Source organism: Phyllobates terribilis, unplaced genomic scaffold (genome assembly GCF_046119375.1).
Source record: "Phyllobates terribilis strain yellow unplaced genomic scaffold, ASM4611937v1 Scaffold_449__1_contigs__length_1482836, whole genome shotgun sequence".
In the NCBI taxonomy this organism is placed as follows: Eukaryota; Metazoa; Chordata; class Amphibia; order Anura; family Dendrobatidae; genus Phyllobates; species Phyllobates terribilis.
This window is the reverse complement of record NW_027363209.1, coordinates 1,248,888-1,266,819: the sequence shown is the minus strand read 5'-3', so window position 1 is coordinate 1,266,819 and position 17,932 is coordinate 1,248,888. Positions and strand designations below refer to the sequence as shown.

Below are 17,932 nucleotides of genomic sequence, written 5' to 3'. Positions count from 1 at the left end.
GCCTTGGCGTAGGGCCGGCGCCAGTTTCACACCGCCAGGTTCACACCGCTATCGCACATGGCCTTCCCTGGATCCAGGTTCAGTGGAGACCCCATATGTGGTGCAAAACCACTGTTTGGGCGCACGACATGGCTCGGAAGGTAAGGAGCGCCATTTGACTTTTGGAATGGAAATTTGGCTGGAATCGATAGAGGACGCCATGTTGCATTTGGAGTGCCCCTGAGGTGCCTAAACAGAGGAAACCCCCAACAAGTGACCGAATTTTACAATCTACTCCTCTGTATAAATTAATCTAGTGGTGGGAAGATAAGTAGATAGGTAAATGGTCACTAAACCCATAGATGAATTCCCAGAGAGGTGTCATTTCCAAAATGGGGTCACTTCAGGGGGGATTCTGCTGTTCTGGCACTTTTCAGAGGCGCTAAGTACCAGAACTAAAGAATCCCCCTTGAAGTGACCCCATTTTGGAAATGACACCCCTCTGGGAATTCATCTATGGGTTTAGTGACCATTTTAACTCAATGGATGATTTCCAGAAATCAGCACGCAATGGAAGGTTTAGATTCTGGAGAACCCCCCCCCCACACACACACACACACACACACACACACCAGGAAATTAAGTGAGCTCTACTCGAATGTGTCATTCACTAAATGAACCAAATGTTTGAATGACAAATTGGGATACATTTTTACAGTTTAAAAACGTGGTTCTGTGTGGAAGATTTTAAACAAGTCATTGACGCATAAGGCTGGCAATGATGGGCATTGTGGGTAATAGTAGCGGGTATCACGCCTCATTCCTCTCTTAGTACTTACACGACATCTTTTCTGGGGGTTCCTTCTTGTTTCCGTTGCTGGAATAAGTGCAATAAAATGTCGCTCAGAGAGTCTTTTCACATCCTCAGATTCTAATGGATGAGCCGGGCTAACACTTTGAAAAACAAGATTTTCAATTACCTTTTCTTGATAATCAAGAAAAGGATCTGAATTTCCTGCTTTTTTGTACAACACAAAAGAATTGTATGTGGCCACCTGAAACAAATAAATAACCAACTTTTTATACCAGGTATAGGACTTTCTTGATACCTGGTATGGCTGTAGAACCTGGTCTGCAAGGTCCACACCCCCCATGTGTTTGTTGTAGTCAATGACTGACACAGTTTTTTGCTTCGGAGTGGTGGATCCTAGTTCTACAGTGGCCCTTGTGGCATCTGTGTGGATCGAGCTGAGGACAAAAATATCCCTCTTATCCCTATACTTCAGGGCAAGCAGCTCTCCGTTGCGTACAGCCCTTGACTGCCCCTTTTGAAACTTTTGGTTGACCAATGGTTGTGGAAACCCCTGACGGTTTTTACGAATGGTCCCACAAGCTCCGATGTTGTGTTCAACCAGACTTTTAAATAGGGGTATGCTGGTGTAATAATTGTCCACATATAGATTGTAGCCTTTTTGAAAAAATGGACTTATCAGCTCCCTAACAATTTTTCCAGATGTCCCCAGATAAGTGGGGCATCCTGGTGGGTTTAGTTGGCTATTTTCCCCTCATATATGCGAAAAACGGATGTGTATCCGGTTGAACTTTCGCACATTTTATAGAGCTTTATTCCAAAACTTGCCCTTTTAGATGGGATAAATTGCTTGAGGTGCAGTCTTCCTTTGAATTTTACAAGGGACTCATCTATAGAAATATTTTGTGTTGGGGTGTAGAGCCTCAAGAATTTTTCTGACAAATTTTCAATGATGGGTCTAATTTTATATAACCTGTCATGTTCTGGGGCATTTCTGGGCAGGCATTGACTATTGTCGTTAAAATGCCAAAACCGCAGGAACATTTCATGATGGGTCCTAGTAAGAACGACTGAAAACATAGGGGTGGCTTGAACAGGGTGGTTGGACCAGTAGGATCGAATGCTCGGTTTTTTAACAAGCCCCATGGCAAATGTAAGTCCTAAATTTAATTTTATTTCCAGGACATTAGTTGGTGTCCATAAATTTGCCCTAGCATAGTAACATCGGGGATTCTGGCTTATGAATTGGGATGCGTATAAATTTGTTTGCACGACAATATGCTCTAGCTAGCTGTCTGTAAAAAACAAATTAAAAAAATGAATTGGTCCAACATCTTCCACCTCCACATTTATACCAGGAATGGCGTTGAAATCAGGGCTGAAAGGATCAGCCGAATCCGAAGCCTCCCATCTGGGAAATGCTAGATCATGTGGCAAAGCCCCTTGTACACTGGCGTGCGCCAATTCACTAGTAGCAGGGACAGCGCTTGTACTGGGCAGTGTTCCCTGATTTGGAGACATTTCTCCAGTAGCGCTATTTGCCCCTATTGCTGTACTGGTCCTTGGGCTTGAGGATGGACCAGAATCACTGCTCATTTCTGAGCTCTCAGTGTCGCCGCTACTAAAGGCCTAAAAATCCACATCTCCATCTGAGATTGCACTGTCATCAGTGTCAGAACATAGCAGGGCACACACCTCCTCTGCGGTGTAAGTCTGACGGGCCATTTTATTTTTATATTTTTTGACTGGACTGAGCGGACCGGACTGAGCGGACTGGACTGGACTGGACTGACCGGACTGGACTGACTGATCTGACAGGACTGACTGACCCTAACCTAACTCTTACTTTCTTTTTTGATTTTTTTTTTTCACTTTTATAGTGGCAAGTCTGACAGCTCTTGTCACGCTGTGTCTCCTCTGCTCTCTCACTGAGATCCGAGGAGAAACAGTGTATTTATCAGGCAGATCGCCCGGGAAAGTTTGTTGCTAAAACAAACTTCTCTAGTGATCTCTCTGATTGGCTGGTGTGACGCTGACATCATCGAGACCTGAGCCAATCAGGTCTCGATGATGTCAGAGGTCACAGCACCGGATCCCCTCGCTGCTAAGGTATGTGGGGTCCCGATCGCCGACCACCGGCTGTCTCTATCTTTTAAATGCCGCGATCGCTACGGATCGCGGCATCTAGAAGATAGGAACAGGTTAACATCATGGGGACCTCATCCAATGATCTGTTGTATAAATTCTGTATATGTACTGTATTTTTTTTAGAAACCTTTCTTGATGACTATATAATGCGGAATAAATGGATAGAGATTAACTGCATCACAGCTTAACCAGCTAATAGAGGGATGGCAGGAATGTTCAAAAAGAGTACCGGCGATCATTTCAGTGTGTTTAATATACCCTGGCAAAATACTCATCAGTGGTTGTAGTGATCCACCCAATCTTCTAACTTTTCCCGCAGCGAACCAATACCAGCTATAATAGGCCGGGAACATTCCTTTATGAAGCTTTAGTAAAGCATGGTAAATAGGTACTACAGGACAATTCAGATAAAGGTAGTCTACAAGTTTTTTATTAAGCGCTCCTATGTAAATGCTCTCCTGTAAGAGATGGAATAATTATTTTTGATAGTTGGAAGTGGGATCCCTTTTTAATGCGGTATATGTTTTTTCTTCCTTTTAAGCTTTTCTCTTCGATATAGAATTGCGTTAAGAAGAACCACCCCTCCACCCTTGTCAGCCCCCTTAATAATGAAATCATCATTACGGGTTAGTTGTTCTAGTGTTATTTTTTTCCCCATTTGCAAGATAGTCTGGACCTTGTTAACAACTCTGATTCAACTTAACCAGTTCTTCCACTCGTCCTTGAAATTGATCTAAAATATGTGGTCTAGACTGGAGGAAGTATAAAAAAAGGGTTATCATGGAGAAAAGTTTTGTTAAGTGAAACAGAAGCAATAAGGGATTCAGATTAAAGTTGACGCAAGGATGATGAATGTCTCAACTCCTGAAATGAAAAAAATAGGTACTTAAGTCAAGATGGTATCACAACCCTCTTGTACATAGACTCTGGTACTATAACCAGCAATGTCGTCTTCTTGAAAATGACACCTCAAGTTAAGGTTTCTGGCAAATCTATTAATAACCAAAATAGTTTTGAAAATATCACATTTTCTTGTTGGTGCGAAATCTAAACCCTTTGATAGTAGAGATATCTGTTTTGCTGACAAAATGTAGCTGGAAACATTCTATAAAGGGCAAGTTAATATCTGTTCCTGTTGCGTTGTCTTCTATCCTCTGTTTTCTTCCTGCCCTCATGCGCCATTTTTGTTAGAATATACTGTTCTTTCATTGTTTTTCTTTTATTATTTTTGTCATGGTATAAGTAGAGACCTCAGATAAATCATCAGAGGAATAAGAACTCGAAGATCCCATAGATTGGTCGTAATTTTAAAATCTAACCTTCCTCCCCTCTCTATCTTTAATGTCTATTGGCGCAAACACTGAGGATAAGATTTCATTCAGATTGAAAAGTTTATGTATAGGATGTGGTTGCATTTTTTTTAATGCGCAATCCCTTGGGAATCATCTCTTTTGAAGTGTAAATTTTAAGGGAGGTAGAATCCCACCAAAGTTTTAGTTCCTTAGCTTTCTTGGTTTTCTTTTCCAATAGTTCCATTGAATTTTAAAAGGTGTATTGGGAGGGGAATAGGGAGAGGGAACCATGGGGAGGGGAAAATTAGAGCACTGTGTTGCGTAAATGCAATGAATAGTATCGCATTATAAAACAAGGTAAAACAACATAGTCATCGTATACAATATGAGATATTGTTAAACATAAGAAAGCATAGTATAATCTAATCAAACTTAAAGTGTGGTCGTCAATACCATGCAAGAATAAAAGTAGACCGGTATAAACTATCAATACGTTCACATAATAATGTGGAGCAGAAGTGGAAGCATTCGTGATAGATAAACTAAGGATTGGTAAACGTGAAATCCAACAATCCCATTTCTTAGTGTATTTTGTAAGAGAATTATTATTGGTGGCAAATCGGAGTTCAAGGAAGTTGTGTATGGAAATCTTCTCCAAAATGTCACATAGTTTAGGCACATCGTGTTTTTTCCAAAAGTAGGCTAATGAGTTTTTAACCACTAGGAAAGTATGAATTAATAACATATCTAACAGTTAGATCTATGTCTTCTAGGTCAATAGAGAGGAGAGCCATCTGGGCAGTAATCAAGAGTGTTTTATTAAGAAATCTGTTTATGGTAAGGGAAATTTGTTTACATAAGTTTTTTTATTTTAGGACAACTCCAAAAAATGTGGAGCAAGTTGCCAGGGAAGCCACAATTCCTTCAACATAGTGGAGAATTTTCAGGATTTATATGAGATGGTCTGTAGGGAGTATAGTACCATCTAACTAATAGTTTATAGAAATGTTAGAGGCATAGGAGTAGCTAATAGCATTTCACACTGTTTCAGGTGCAATGAGATATTTAAATCTGATTCCCACCTTAACATATAAACATTTTTAACTATAATGTTGTTTTTGTTGAAGCAGTTGTATAGATTTTTGGTGTCAAAATTTTTTTATGGTCGATATTGCAAAGGAGGATAGTATTTCTAATTTCAGGGATTTGTTAAGAAGGAATTTCTGGACGTGTTCTTTGTGAATTGAAAAAAAAACTGAGGATAGCTGGCCAAATTTAGATTTTTTGAGATCTCTGAAGGTAAAAAAATTGTTTCCATTGTATACATCTTTGATTTTTTTTAACTCCGGACTGAATCCACGAGGTGATAATTGAAATTTATATTATCCTCTGCAGGGTTTTGCCAGTATCTTCTAGACTAGAGGTTCCCAAACTTTTTTTTCTCGTAGACCACTTTCAAAATGTTACTGGTTTCGGTGGACCCCTAGCTGCTACATTTTTGCCATATTCCCAAAACGCAAAAATGTGAAGATTAGATCTAACGATGGAAATTTGCTTCGCGCCTGAGTTCCAACCCTAAATTCGTAGTGGTAAAAATAAAAATAGTATATTTTCTTGTATTCTATTTATTGAAATAATACGAATACAGACTTAATAGAGTTAAAATTAATCATTAATAACGTACCGTAACTTCAACAATGCAAATCAACAATTAAAAAAAAAACAGTCATAATTTTAATGGGAAGGATGTACTTGATGGATCGACAGCAAATTATCAATATTTGGCTTCAGTTTTGTAAGGAATAACCGCAAATCCCCCCGTTCTGTGATGTTCAATCTGCTCCTTTTATTTGTTAATAGATTTGTAATGACACTAAAACTTTTTTCGACAAGTTATGACGAGGGAAACGCTATCAATAGTTTTCTCGCAATTTCTCACAGCCCGGGATATTTTTCGGGTATTTCTGCCTGCAGCCCACATGTTTGATAGCCTTTTCAAGCTCCTAATACCACATTCGCCACTTCCGTTTCATCAAATAAATCTGTTTTTGAAGTCATCATGCATGGCATTTAAATGTTGAACGTATGTCTGAATATCCTCATTAAGACATTCTGCCTGTGACAAGTTTGGAAACTGAGAATTCGCACCGACTAATACTTTGCTTCATAAATTTAAATTTTTCAATAAAAGCTGAAATTAACCCCTTTTTTTTAAATTAAATTTAGAAACTCTAAAATTGATTCAAAAAGTGAGTAAAATCTTGTTAAACATGCACCTTTTGACAACCAGCTTACTTCAGAATGTAAGAGCAATCGTTGGAAGTCGTCATCATTTTCGTCGCACAATTGTGCAAATAAACGGATATTCAACGCATTGCTTCTTATTTTGCTAACTGCTTTAATCACAAATTGAAGCAATTGGTGCAATCTATTACTCTAATTTTTCGCTACCAGGTGTTGTCGGTAGATGATACAGTGAATTGCAGTTCCTCCTGGTATAATTCTTTTAAGATGGCTTATAAACCCACAATATTGCCCGAACATGGCAGGAGCTCCATCTGCTGCCACCGAAATAATGTTTGTAAAAGGAATCGATTTTTCCTTAAAAAAAATCACTCAGGACATTAAATATTGATTCGCCTTTAATTTCCGTCTCCAAAGTTTTTGCAAATAGCTGCTCTTCATGGATTTCTTCGTCCATAACAAATCGAACATAAGCCAATAATAATGCTTCATTACCAGGTAAAGTTGACTCGTCCAGTTGAATAGAAAAATTAGTTGTTTTCAGATAATTACACAGGAAGCTTTCAATATCAGAGCTCATTTCATCAATATGTCTTTGTACAGTGTTGTTACTCAAAGGAATTCTTTTGAGTACGTCAAATATAGGTTTGTGCAGAACAGTTTTTAAAACCTCTTCAACAGCGGGTAAATTTAACTGTTCTCCAATGATGTGCGGTATTCCAGATTTCGCTATAAGTAATGAGATATTGTAAGATGCCCGCAAGCCATCATCGTTACTTTTGAGATGTTGAAGCGAACATACTGTGCATGGTGGGTCTCTTTTCATATTTTTCCTTCAATGTTTGAAAATATTTAAAACCTTTACCTATTTTATCAGGATGACACCTTCTTAGATGATCTTCGAGCTTCGATGGTTTCATAGAGTCATTGCTCAAAACTTTGTTGCATAAAAGGCATATGGGCAATCGTTTGTCTGCCTTTGATGGAAGTGTCTCGCCCAGTGGGATATGGGGGACTCGGTTCCCGGGCCTTTACCTTCTTTCGGATGTCATGGCAGTCTGCTCCCGGGTCACTCTTAAAAAGGGGTTGTTGCTTAAAGGGATGATAAACGGTTTGGTCTCGTGATGCCACCTGTGGTTCCTGGTAATGGATACCAGCGCTGCTGCGGATCTCCGGGGGTGATGGGATGGCAGCTGAGATGTTTCTGCTCCCCACAGGCGGAGCGGGTCCCCCTGGGGCAGGGTTGATGGAAGGGATGCAGGTGAGAGGTGGCCCAGCCGGGTCAGAGGAGAATAATGGACACGCACTCAGGGGGTTCGCTTCAGTCCCTTTACTGGTGTAGACGGCAGGTACGGTCCAGGGTACTTGGTAGGAAGAATGCACTTCTGGACTCTTCCCAGTGAGCGGGTGGAAGGCCTCCTGGTCCATTTCTTCCTCTCTCTCTGAAGCTCATGACCTGCTTGGAACTAGGCCTAGCTTCTGTACTCTCTCAATATCTCACCTGTCTGCTTGGTGGTAAGACCTTTCCTCTGGCTACCACTATCCCTGGACGCTGGGGCCTTCGTGGTTCCTAGTTCTTTGGATGGTTGCAGCTTCAGATTGACCAGGGGTCTAGAATCCCCTTGGTATTCCGGTTATTCCTACTGGGCGTAGAGGACCCTGTAGGCGCGGATCCAGTGTCCGGCTTGTGTTCTGGGGTGAGCCTAAGATGCTCCTCTGCCCCCACCCCCCTAACACTTCTCTCTCCTCTCCTTGCCTCCGGCCACGCTCTAGGCCCTCAGGCTTCAGCACGTGCTTTAGGCCTTAACTTCCCCTCAGCACAGCAACTAACATGCTGCTTCTTCCCTGCTCTAATGTGTCAGCACGCTCTCCCTACCTAACTCCACCCTCCAGTTTTTATATCTCCCTAACAGGGCTCCCTCTGGTGGTATGAGGTGGAAGGGTAGAGGCGTCTATGTGTACTGAAGGCCTTTTGTGGAGAATTCCGTGCATGCACCCTTTTGGGTCCTGTGATACCTGTGGGTAGGAGGGTGCTACACCTCCCCTAGTACAATTCAGTACTCCTGGACTGAAGCATTTTTGTAACCTGGTAAAAACCACAATTACAATTATAATAACAATAACACATATCAAAGGCACACAATAAATAACAATAGGCAATACTCAACTGGCTAACTATGTCCAAGTTTGACAAATTTTTACACTTTAGGCTTTTGTACTTTATTCCCTATACCTGGTAGGGAGTTGGCCTTGTGTGCTGCGCGTTGATCTACATAGCACTGGTGTCTGTCTCTGACGTGCGTGCACTATCCGCTAACCTATCAGGTCTACGTGCAAGTAATTTATAGAACTGCCTCATCATCTCTATAGGACTGGCAAGTGCACTGTTTACTGGGCTTAGGCTCTGCTTCAACTGGTGATCCTCCTCTTACTGGGGACTCTTCCTGTTCCTGAGCCGGTTCCTCTAGGGTGCTCACAGGTTCTTCTTGTGGTGGAGAACCTTCTGGTGGCTGACAGAAGTGTATCACTGGTATGATAACTGCTACATCAAGTTGAGGCCAGTCCGTGGGGAAGTCTCCTAGAACTGTATGAACTACATCTTCCTTGGGTTTTTTCGGTCTTATAAGAGGTACTTCTTCCTCCTGTGTCTTTAGTAGACCTGGGCACAATTTCAAGTGGTCTCTTGAGACTGTTGTGGTTGTCCTACCTCCATCCTTGCTGATCGCGCAGGTTTTGGTGTTGTCAAATCAGGAACTTAACACTGTGTAGGGCTCTCTTTCCCGCTGGTCATTGAGCTTGTGACCTCTTCTTTTCCGCTTTAGCACTATTTCTCCGGGTGCCAAAGGTTCAGCTGATGCATGCTATTATATTGGTCTTCTTGTCTTTCTCTTACTTTGTTTAGGCTTTCTTCAACACAGGCCTGTACTTTCCTGTACTGCTCTTTCCGATTTTTGTCCCAGTCTTCAGTGGACATATCTGTAGTAGGTTCTACCACTCCGAGTTCCCGGTCCATGGGCAATTTTCCTGGTGTTGCTCTCATGAGGTATGCTAGGGTACAGTTAGTAGAACTCACAGGTATGTGGTTATACAGATCCACCAGGTCAGGTAGTTTGTCTGGCCACTGGTTCCTCTCTTCCAAAGGTAGGGTTTTTAACAGGTCTATGATGATGTTATTCATTTTCTCACACATACCGTTGGTTTGAGAATGACATGGTGTAGTCCGGATCTTCTTGCATCCATACAGGTGACAGAATTCTTTGAATAATACAGCTTCAAAGGCGGGGCCTGCAGAAGTAGGTTTGCAATGTTCTTGCTTCAGTTTCTGCTGTCTGATCCATGACAGGGGCTACCACCTGGAATCGGAAATAGTGATCCACCATGATCAGGGCATAGGAATAGCCTGATCTGCTGGGTGACAGTTTGACGTGATCCAGAGCGACAATCTCCAGGGGTTGGGTTGTTTTGATGGACTGCAAGGGTGCTTTCTGACTTCCGTAGTCTTTCCTTCTGAGGCTACAGAGCCCACAATTCCAGCACCACCTTTTTATGGAACTCCGCATTCCAACCCAATAGAACCGGTCCTTCAGCAGGGTTTCCAACTTCTTCCAGCCAAAATGACCTGCTTGGTCATGGTAGGCCTCTTAACACCATCTGGATATCTTTCCTGAGTACCACAATCTGCCACACCATTTCATGGGTTCTGGGGTTGACATACCTTCTGCACAGGTTTTCTCTGTAGATGAACAGCCAGCTTCTTTCATTCCACAGGTGTTTGGCTCGTGGAGGAGCATCCTTCTCCAGGTGAGAACCTACTTGGGTTATCAGTCCTTTGATGAGACTGACAACCGGGTCACTGTCCTGGGTCTCCTTCCAGCTGTGATGAGGTAAAGGGTTTAGTGTCTTACCATGATGTCTTCTGGAGGCGTGTTGCTCTTGGACCATTCCATTTCTGTGGAAAGCAGGTAATTCAATTTCTTCTAGGTCATACACTTCATCATCGGTGTCCGACTGATGGGGCACCAGCATTGGTGTTCTTGTGACCTGCCCGGTACTTGATTGTGAACTGGTAATTCGACAATCTGGCCACCCAATGCTGTTCCATGGCTCCCAACCTGACTGTCTCCAGGTGTGTCAAGGGGTTATTATCGGTAAAGGCTGTAAATTTAGTTGAGGCTAGGTAATGTTTGAATCTTTCGGTAATAACCCAGACCAAGGCCAGGAACTCCAGCTGGAAGGAACTGTAATTCTCTGGGTTCCTCTCAGTAGGGCGAAGCTTCCTACTGGCATAAGCAATTACCTTTTCTCTGCCGTTCTGCTTCTAGGACAACACAGGTCCCAGTCCCTCATTGCTGGCATCTGTGTATAACAGAAAAGGTTGGCTGTAGTTAGGGTAAGCTAGGATTTCCTCACCGGTTAGGGCTTCCTTCATTAATGCAAAGGACTCAGCCTGTTCTTTGCCCCACTGGAATGGGGAAATTTTACCTCTTTTGGACTGTCCTACTAGCATATCTTGTAAAGGTGCTGCCTTTTTGGTGTAGTCCTTAATGAACCTCCTGTAGTACCCGACCAGCCCCAGGAATTGACGTACTTCTTTGATGTTCTTTGGTTCAGGTCACTTCTGGATGGCAGTGACCTTCTCAGGGTCTGGTGCTACTCCCTCTGAGCTGACCACGTGTCTCAGGAGCTGAACCTTCTGTTTGAGCAGGTGGCACTTGGAAGGTTTTACTTTCATCCCATACCGGGACAATGCCTCAAATACCTCTGCCAGGTGTTTTAGATGGTCTTCATATGTACTTGAGTACACGATAACATCATCCAGTTATAACAGCACTGTTTCAAAGTTCCGGTGTCCTAAGCAACACTCCCATCAACCTTTGGAACGTTCCGGGTGCATTGCAGGGTCCAAATGGCATGTTGTTGAATTCGCATAATCCCATCTGTTATGATCTGCAATATGAACTAAGGAAAGATAGGGGAAAGCTGTCCCTACAGTAAGACTAAGCTGAATCTCTACGATGTAGAGGTCTGCCTGTTCCTAGCGAACAGACCCGACTAAGTCCTCGGCTAGTCTGAACGGAGACCTATAGCATAAGGGAAGTGGTCCCTAAAAGAACTAAGAACTGGGACAAAAATGGGACACCTCCTAAACAGAGAAGATGTAGCAGAACACCAAAATACAAACTGACAAAAAGGTACTAAAGGTCCCAGAAGGACCAAGCGAAATGACAGAGAAAGGCACATAAGCACCTGGCTAGAGAGACAGTCAAACACTGAAGTCCAGCACAGCCAAAAGGTCGGAGCTGGAATATAAAGGCAAATGGTCACGTGACCGCAAAACACAAGAAGGAAAAAAACAAACAAACGGGAGGGTTCTAACAGTACCCCCTTTTTTATGAGGATCCTCTGGATCCTCCAGGCCTATCCGGAAACCTCCTGTGGAAAGCTCTGACAAGCCTAGGGGCAGAGACATCATCCGTCCTTACCCAGGAGTTATCCTTTGGACCGAAACCCTTCCATGCGAAGAGATAATGCAATCTCCCTCTATGCCATTTAGAATTCAAGATACGAGAAATTTCATATTCGCCGTCTTCCACCACAGGAGGATCTGTGACAGTGGCATCCCTATCAGATACATCAGCCTTTTTCAACAAGGAAACATGAAACACAGGATTAATCTAGTAAGTAGAGACATCCAACCGAACAGCTGATGGGTTAACCAACTGAAGCACTTTAAATGGCCCCACAAACTTAGGACCCAATTTTTTTGAGGGAATCCTCAACCGCAGGTTCTTTGAGGACAACCAAACCATGTCACCCACAGTAAACAAAACCTCCTTACGTTTTCTGTCAAAATACTTCTTGGACTTCTTGTTAGCCTCTTGAAGGTTGCAACGTACGTTAGTCCAAACTCTCTCCAAATCACCAGAAAAATTCTCCTCCGGCACCGCCGACCCCAATTTGGAGAACGAACCATAAGACAGATGTCTCCCAGTACAACAAAAAAAAGGAGAACACCCAGCAGAGGAGGATGTATGATTGTTAAGAACAAATTGAGCGAGAGGCAGAAACTCAGACCACACCTCTTGATTGTCTGCCACAAAACAATGCAAAAATTGTTCAACATCCTGATTCTTTCTTTCAGTTTGTCCATTAGACTCAGGATGATACCCAGACGAAAATGACAAATGGACTCCCAACCTGTCGCAAAAAGCATGCCAAAAGCGAGCCACAAACTGAGGTTCTCTATCAGAAACAATATCCGTGGGAACGCCATGGAGCTTGACAATCTCCTTAACAAACGCCTTAGCGAGTGTCTTGGCGCAGGGCAACTTAATGAATGGAACCAAATGACACATCTTACTAAAACGGTCCACGACCACCCAGATGACAGTGAAACCCTCGGACACAGGAAGATCAGTAATAAAATCCATAGAGAGATGCGTCCAAGTTGCGCTAGGAACCTCCAGAGGACAAAGCAACCCCGCAGCAGGGGTATGTGAAGCCTTTGTCCTAGCACACACAGTACATTGACGCACCCACTTGATGACTTACTTCTACCATCCAGGCAACCAAAAACTGCGACTGATGAGTCTCTTAGTCTCAGAAATTCCTGGATGACCTGCCAACCGAGACTCATGACACTCCACAAACAAATCTCTCCTAAAGGTTCTAGGCACAAACATCCTCCCATGGGGAGTGTTAGATGGGTCATCATCCTGAGGTTTTAGAATCCCATCTTCCAAGACGGAGTCCAATGCCGCCACCACAACTCCTTTCTGTAAAATGCTAGCCACCCCCGTATTGTTCGAGTTCGGTTCGGTGAACACCTTCGAACACCATTAAAACCAATGGCAGGCAAACAAAAACACATAGAAACACATATAAAACACCTTCACAGGTGTCCAAAAGCTGACAAACTGCTCAGAAGACATAACTAACACATGGAAAAGTGACAAGTACATATAGTCATGCGAAAAGAAAAGAGGTGGAGGAGTAAAAGGAGGGGGAGACACAGATATAGGCATGTCATGCCCTTCTAAAATCCAAAAAGTGAGAAGCCGACACGGCCAGTTCGTTCCTGCCCGTGCCACCTCCGTGTCGCCGGGTTTGTGCCAGAGCCGCGGTGGACCCTGACAGCCAGCCCCCCTCTCCCAATACTGATGCCTGTCTGCTGGTGGTTCGAGCGAGCCCCCCTGTGGTGGAGGCAGCTCTAAGCTTTTTAATTTAAATTGTCTCTCTAATTTGAATGAATACACTTTAAATCCTTTTACAAGGCTCTATTGGAGGGCAAGTCTCATGCCAGCAGCCGCGTAATTCCAGCTCCAGTAGCGTCCACTAAAGCTGCTGCAGTTAAAAAGCTTTTATAAGGATCGAGCTCAGCTGTTCACCGCAAGGCGTCCTACCGCCAGTCCCAGCCCCTATGCCTTGGGGTGCCTCCTTATGCTCTTCACTGAGTATTCCGTGGTCCCGAAGCATTTCCTTTGAAAAAATTAAGTGTCCAAACTACAGGTGGTGTAGCTTGCTTAACAGCCGGGATAATCCGCTGACTAGCAGACACTGCTACTAGGCACAAAGTATTTCCTGGGATAGATGCAGTTAAAAATTTGTAATTAGATACTCTCGTTGGATGCTGAGAAAGCATTCCATAGAGTCTCCTGGCACGCCATATATTATTCTCTTAAAAAGCTTGGGGTAGGGGTCTAGGGGACCCTTTTATAGCCAAAATTACGGCCCTGTATCACAATACGTCACCTAGGCTGAAGATAAATGGAACTGTAGCACCCTGAGGGCTCGGTTGCTACAGAGGTATTGCACCTCACCCAGAGGTGTGATATCTCACTCTCAGGTAAGGATGGAGTGTGGATCAGGACCCGACACCTGCATGCATTACACCTCATTGCCGTGGGGCAGGGCGACCAATATGCCCCTGAGATGGGCACGACAGTCCTTTTCCCTGGCTGGAGTGGGGGGAGGGAACACTGAGGAAGGAGAACCCTGTAGTGCAGGAGCAGGGAGGAAGCAGTTCCTGGGTGCATTGAGAAGGGAGTATGAAAGGTGGGCACCATCTTAGTTCAGTGCAGAGAAGTCTGAGCAGAAGTGACAGGGAGCAGGGACTCTGCATGAGCTCTGCTCCGGAGGCGGGCCTAGTAACAGAGGCCCAGGCCTGGAAAAGGGAGAAGGAAGGAAGAGGAGCGGAAAAGGCTCCAGGAACGAGGAACGAAGGGATGCCAGGGGTGCGGACGGGCGAGTTGCCACCGCACGCCCGAATCCACCTGCGTGGAGGGGTCAGGCCAAAGTGGGAGACCGGTCCCCGAAACTAGTGGAGGCGGGAAACGACCCTCAGCTAGAAACCGGAGGCTGTGACATTTTATGTGGCGCCGCCCCTCGCTACACCCGCTAGGAAGGCACCACATAGGGTCAGGGAAACTGGCGCCAAGTTTACCAAGAGGAGGCCCGAGGCAGCCGGACAGAAGGGTTGGTAAGAAAGGCCAGACAAAGGACACACAAAGGGGGTCCTGTGAAGCGCTCCAAAGTTATCTGAGCCCCTCACCTGGTGAGCACAGTACGACGTGGGCAGCCGTTACCTGCAGAAGTGGTCTGGATAATAAGAACTGTGAGTAAAGGCCCTGGACTGCATCACTGACTCCGTGTCGTTACTGCTGCTGCCCTGCACCATCACCCCTATCCTCCGCATACACTGCACTGAGGCTATACTCCTCCCGTGTGGAGTTATGCTACGCGCTGCTGCACCCACAACACCAGCCTCAGCTGTCTGCCCTGCAGCGGCGGTTCACTCTGACCGCAATCCACGGGTGGCGTAGTCGGACATTTAAACATCAAAGCCACATAAATAGTTCCTCCACTGGTTTGACCGCCCTGAGCCACGGAACCGGGTCGCCGCCACGGAGACTACAACCACCAGCATCCACCAAAAAGGGTCCGGCTCCGGGTGTCTCAAGGCCCAGGGGGCGCATCAGAACATTTTCATCACCTTTCATAATCACCAATGGGCCAAGGCAGGGATGTCCTCTGTCCCCTCTCTTATACATCCTAGTGACGGAGCACCTGCTCTCATCAATTCGCCATAACCCCAATATTAGGTGGATTGAGGTGGGAGGCACCAAGTACAAGTGCTCTCTATTTGCTGATGATGTCCTTGTATATATCACTCAATCACATATATCCATCACTGCTGTTATGGCTGAAATAGATCACTTTGTTACATGGTCAAATTTTAAAATCAATGCTGCGAAGTCTGAGGCCCTCGATGTCTCCCTCCCCAAATCCATGCAAGATTCCATCCAGTCCAACTTTCCCTTTGCCTGGCCCTCACAGGGTATCAAATACTTAGGAATTCCTAGTCATAGAGACCTCTCCCGTCTATGTTATCTTAATTTTGGGCCCTTTATTGAACAACTCCATACAGACCACGGTTGGCAAGTTAGAACTGTAAGATTCACTACGTGAACCACTGGTGTTTTGTGGAAAAGCACATGTACACTGTGTTCCAAATTATTATGCAAAAAGTGTTTAGGAGTGATAAGGGAAGAATTTGTTTGTTTGTCAGTTAAACTCATATTGATGGTGATGTGTGTCAGGGCTCTTTATATCACTGTAAGCAATTGCAGACACCTGTGCTAATTCGTTTGGCAGGTGTGTCCAATGAAAGGCAAGACTACTTAAGAAGGCTGTCCCACATTATTAAGCAGCCTACATTTTCTGCCAAAATGGGAAAGAAAAAGGATGTGTCGGCTGCTGAGAAGCAACAAATTGTGGAGTGTTTAGGTCAAGACATGACTACAATCAACATTGTGCGATGATCAGGATGAAGTGTCTTGGCAATCAAGAAGTATGTAGCTGATTCACAGTACACACGTGTGCGTGCTGATAAGGGCAAATTGAGAACTCTTTCCTACAGGCAATTGCGTCAAGTTAAAAGAGCAGCGGCAAAAGAGCCTTGTCATAGCAGCAGACAAGTTTTTGAAGCTGCTGGTGCCTCCAACGTCCCCCGAACAACAAGATGCAGGGTCCTTCAGAGGTTTGCAGCTGTGCGTACGCCATCCTGTCGACCTCCTCTATCCACTTCACACAAGCAGAAACGGCTCCAGTGGGCCAAACAATACATGAAGACTGACTTCAAAACTGTTTTGCTCACGGATGAGTGCCGTGCAATGCTCGATGGTCCAGATGGATGGAGTGGAGGATGGCTGGTTGATGGACACCCCACGCAAACACGGCTACTGCGCCAACAAGGAGGAGGTGGAGTAATGTTTTGGGCTGGAATCATGGGGAGAGAGATTGTCGGCCCCTTTAGGATCCCTGAAGGAGTTAAGATGAACTCCATAATGTATGTGGAGTTTCTCAAACAGCACTTCCTGCCATGGTTCAAGAAGAAGAACCGTGTATTCCACAGCAACATCATTTTCATTCATGATAATGCACCGTCTCATGCTGCACATAACACATCTGCATCTCTGGCTGATATGGGCATAAAAGGTGACAAACTTATGGTGTGACCCCCATGCTCCCCTGACCTCTACCCCATTCAGAACCTCTGGAGCATCATCAAAAGGAGTGTCTATGATGGCGGGAGGCAGTTCACATCTAAGCAACAGCTCTGGGAGGGTATTCTGTCCTCATGCAAAACAATTGAAGCAGAAACCATCCAAAACCTGACAAATTCAATGGACGAGAGAGTTCAGAAGCTCCTTTCGAACAAGGGGTCCTATGTGCAAATGTAACATAACCTAGAATAAAGTTTTGAGTTGAAAACTGTTTGATTTCAGTTTCTAATAACCTGCTAATGCTTATAATTTCAAAAATGACCATTTTTTTGGTCTTTATTAAAATGAAAAGGTTGATCGAAGAGTGTGGGGGATCTAAGAATGTGGCAACCCAGTAGTCAGGATTACTTCGAATTCTGACAATCTGAGGGTCATGTTGCAGGTAGTGCAGCAAGAAGGCACTCATGTGTCTTGCGCATCCAGGAGTACCAAGTCGCTGTTGTGTTGGTGGCGAGGTAACAATCATGCTTCCTTCCTCTGTCCTCTCCCCCCAACCTCGCACAACAGAAATGTGATCAAGGTCTCCCTCATCTGATGAGTCTTCCATCAGTTCGTCATCCACTTCTTCCTGGGCTCCTGCACCTTCCTCACTAGTTTGGCTGCTACCATGCGCCCTGGTAAAACCATCTCCCCCACCCTCACATGCCTGCCGCCTTGGTGCTGCCGACCGTCTGGACCTTACAGATGTTAGCCCTTCCGCATACAACTCCTCCTTCTCTACTTCCTCCACCTCTTCTTGTGCCACCACCTGACTCCGAATTCTGTTTAACATGTGCTCCAGCATGTAAATCACCGGAATAGTCATGCTGATAATGGCATCGTCAGCACTAAACATCTTCGTCGCCATTTCAAAACTGTGCAGAAGGGTGCATAGGTCCCTAATCTGAGACCAC

At 44.6% G+C, this 17,932-nt stretch overlaps 1 pseudogene; it reads right to left on the bottom strand.

Moving 5' to 3' along the window:
* Positions 1-6,666: 6,666 nt before the first annotated feature.
* LOC141229016 (zinc finger BED domain-containing protein 5-like) overlaps positions 6,667-17,932 on the bottom strand; it is a 44,382-nt pseudogene continuing 33,116 nt past the window's right edge.